This window comes from Aptenodytes forsteri, unplaced genomic scaffold (genome assembly GCF_000699145.1).
Source record: "Aptenodytes forsteri isolate BGI_AS27 unplaced genomic scaffold, ASM69914v1 Scaffold391, whole genome shotgun sequence".
Classification (NCBI taxonomy): Eukaryota; Metazoa; Chordata; class Aves; order Sphenisciformes; family Spheniscidae; genus Aptenodytes; species Aptenodytes forsteri.
The window spans coordinates 677,923-682,061 of NW_008795920.1; positions in this window are offsets into that span (position 1 = coordinate 677,923).

Genomic DNA, 4,139 nt, shown 5'->3' on the forward strand with positions numbered 1-4,139 from the left:
AAGTATTTGGGTGGGGAAATGCGTTGTTCTTTGAAATGAATCACAATTGGAGGATAAAATTGTGTTTCTGAGTGCCTCAAGATATGAATTGTTTTCATTTTTTTAAATAATTTTATACAAGTGTCAAAACAGCTGGCTGGATTATTTGGAATTTTTAAATAATCCTAACTTTTTTAAAGTAGATTTTGAGAACTGTCCTGTATATAACAGTAATGTAGCAATAAATGTGACATTTTATAACAATATTACTTTTTTTCCCCATATCTGTCTTTCAGATGTTGTATACCTATGAATGAAAAGTTGTAATAAAGGTTTTACCTTGTACTAAAAAAAAAAAAAAGACAAGACAAGACAGGTTTTCAGACGCTGTCCACTCGCTCTCTGTTCCTGTGCTCTGGGCACGGGTCCTACCCACCCGAATCGGCACTGTGGTGCAGCCTGAACTCGTGCGCTGCGAGTGCTTCTGACCCGGTGCACGCGGCCTCCGGTGAAGGTTTCCAGCGGTGCCCATCACCATGGGATCTGGGCACCTTCCCCAGCAGCCGTCGGAAACGCCTTGGCAGACATGTAGGTGCTGGGGCCTCCCTGTCGCAGCACAGCTTTGCCGCACAGCGGTCAATGGGGTCCTCCGCCACCCCTCGGGGTGCTGTTCTCGTGCGGCAGTGTGCATTTTAGCCCGGGTTACACGTGGCAGAGATCTCGTCTTCCATTTTTATTGCTGGAAAGATTTGCGTTGGGAATGCAGCCCCTGCCTGGCTGGAAGGAGGGGATGTCGCAGCACGGCTGTTGTTTCCTTGCCTCTGCCCTGCCCTGGGGAGCACCCAGTGAGGGCGGTACGGGCAGAGTGCAGGTTGGAAGTCAGGTCAAACGCACCCAGCCCATACCAGGAGCCCAGCACAGATTGGTAATGGGGGAGACAACGTGGCAGAGCGTTCAAGAGGGCTTAAACCCTGCAAGAATGGGCTGGATCCAGTACCGGGAGACAGCCCAGCCTCGTAGGTTCTCACCCCCCCCAGCCTCATCCGTGGGGTGAAGGCTATGCCCTGGCCAGGCTGAATCATGTGGGATCTCTCTCTGTCACCCTCTACCAAGGGCCCAGCCCCGGCCACAGCATCTTCGAACCCGATCAGCAGGTATTTCCCCAAATCATCATCGCTTCAGTCCTTGTGGTTTCAGTGGTTGGGTTAGCCCTCTACCACCAGCTCGCTCGGCCCATTAGCGACTACCTTTTGGGGGAAACAGTTGCGGCAGCTGCATCCAGGAGCACTGAGCCCTCGCCGACCCTCTCCTAGACCCTGGTTCCAAAGAGGAGATGCTGCCTGAAAGCAGGTAGCAAACCTTTCTCAGGTTTGCTGCCTGTGTTTCTGCTGCGCTGCTCCAGCTCAGGGCTTGTCCACATAGGGCCAAGCAGGAAAAACAGTTCAGATTAACCGAGCAGCGGCCCTTGCAGTAGTTAGTTAAATCTCATTGAGCCCTGGCTGCCCTCCTCTCAACAGCGAGCAAGCTCCGAGGTAGTGCGCTGCCCTTCCCGAGCTGCACCAAGTGGATCAAATGATGGTCCTTTTAATTCTGTGTCTCCTTGTCCGGACTGATGTGCCTCGCCTCATCCTCTTTGCCTTCGGTCTCTCCTCACCGGGGTTGTTCCCTGCATGTTCTCACGTAGAAGAGCTAGTTCAGCCTTGGGGGTTGTGCTGCCGTGTGGCCGGAGCCTGTGCTGCGCCCGTTTGCTCTTCTCCCTTGAGCTGGCTAAAAGCCAGGGCAGGCCCAGAGAAGCCAAACCGTTTAAAGACACCAAACACCTTGGTTATTGAGAAATTTGAGATGTGAGCCGCCAGGCCAAGGGGTGAGGGGCATCCTCGGAGTGAGGAGTGGAGCCATCCACCCCTATCAGGACGAGGAAGGGTGGAGGACCAAGAAACCAGACAAGGGAGAACTGCATGCTCAGGAGCAAGGCTGCAGCTTGGAAGATGGATGCTGGGAGATACACAAGGCTGAAGGTAAAGCAGGCAAGCCCCGGTGGCCAGAGCAGGCTTGGGCTGGGAGATCAGGAGCAAGGAGCAACACACAGGAGTTGCGGAGTGGCCGAGAGCAAATAGTTTGCCCAAGATCCAAGTAGTGGCCACCAAATGGTGCGGAGCTGGAGGTTCCTGGGTGAATGCTCAGAAGCATTTTCTCCCTGGAGATGAGTCAAGAGGTGGGATGAGACTATCAGATCTTGCGGGCAAACGTCATGTCGTGCTGGCACTGCCAGGCATGGTCATGAAGTGTCCTTAAAGCAAGGACAAGCTATCGCAGAGCCGTCTGCTCTCTTGGAGCAGAAAACTCCGCCTCACTGCTTTAAACAGGGAGTTATTTTTTTGACGCAAGGCATCAACAGAGACACCCCCACTTGCTCTGGTGGCCTGAGAGATGCAGATGGCTTGTTCTAATGGCTGAACACAGCTTTGTGCTTTACCGTGGTGTCCCTAAGGCAGCTCTGGACAACCAGGCTCACTGCCCTTCCTTTTCTGCTTCGGAATCTAAAATGACACCTGTGGCACAGAGGTCACCACGAGAAGAAAGCGAACCTCACCGTCGGTGGCAGCTCACCTTCAGGAGTCAGGCTTCGGAGGCGTAGCTGTCCCTGTTGTGGTGTGAACATTCTCCCAGCAGCTAAAAGGAGTTTCTGCAGGGAAGGAGCAAGCGTCGTATTGCAGTGTGGTGTCCAGAGCAGACCGCAAATCCCTTTGCACAGTGCTTGAACTGTAGATAACAGCAAAATATATTGAAAGGATGAGTTGCTAATATTGCCGTTGTTTTGTTTCAACCAGGAAATTGGTAGTATTACTGGATCTTTCCCTGTCTGCCTTGACTGGGGTAAAGCAGTAGGATACACACCCCCCCCCCCAACCTGCCTTCAAAAACCCAAGATAAACATTTTTTCATTGCCTTTTGAGTTTTGAGTTATTTTGCCTTTGGCCTTTGTTTTTGGGGGGGGGCATCTAGTGCCTTCAAAACCCCAAGGCTTTTCTGAAGATAAACATTGAGCTGTTTTTCATTGCCTTTTGAGTTTTGAGTTATTTTGCCTTTGTTATTAATTTTTGGGGGGGGGCATCTAGGAAACTTTCAATGCAAAGTGAAAGCTGACATTCTCCTGCGCGTGCTTGACTCCACGGAGCTAAACAGACATTAAAAAAGCAAAACCTGCGCGGAGCCTGTTCTCCAGGCTCGCTTCCCCCACCGTACCCTTGGTAACGCGGTGGCTGTGGCGAAGGCACCGGTTTCCTGCAGGAACGCGTGCCACGAAGCTCCCGTCTGACTTCCTCGTGCACCAGCTGGTGCGTGGGCAGCGGGGAAACAGCTTGCAGAAATGAACCCAAAAGTCTGCATGGTTCAGTAACCCGCGTCGCCCTGCTGGCACCCAGGCAGAGAAACACTCGAACCATCAGTATGAAACGTGGTGTTGAGTCAGTCACGCACAGGGCTGATAAAATAGTTGTTCCGTGTCCTGGTGAGGAAAAACAGGAGCCGGATTTTTGCAACAGGCTCTGCTCTGTGAATCTCGGCTCTCGGCAGCCAGCGCGGGGTGTGAGGGAGGACGACGGCTGCTGGCATCGCTGCCGGACACTGTTACTGCAGGTTTGCGCGGGGGAGCGTGGGAAGCGTTTGCAGCCCCGAAGCTTTGGCAGTCCAGCCGCAGGTCTCGGGCGGACGAGCACTTCGGGCCCCGATGTCCCCCAGGACTTTCTGCAGGTTCACAAGAGGCTGAGCTGGCTTTGAGCGGAGCCTGGGGAACGTTACGGAACTGATGGTGGGTTTAGGACCCTCTGCTGAAAAAATCTGGCTCGAAACTCGCTCTCCTGCTGGGAGAGGCTGAGCGGCCGCGAGGAGGAGGGTTTGCAGAGGCACTGATGGGCCCTGGGGACGCCGCTCTGGAAAGGGGCCGCTTTCCTCCAGCACGGAGGATGAGAAGCAGCCCCAGCTCAGTGCGAGGACAGTCCCACGCCCGCAGGGCTCGTGTCCCCTCTCCAGCGTGGGGGCCGGCCCACCCCCTCAGGGCTCGTGCCCATCTCCAGTGTAAGGACAGACTCATCCCCTCAGGGCTCGTGTCCCCTCTCCAGCGTGGGGGCCGGCCCACCCCCTCAGGGCTCGTGTCCCCC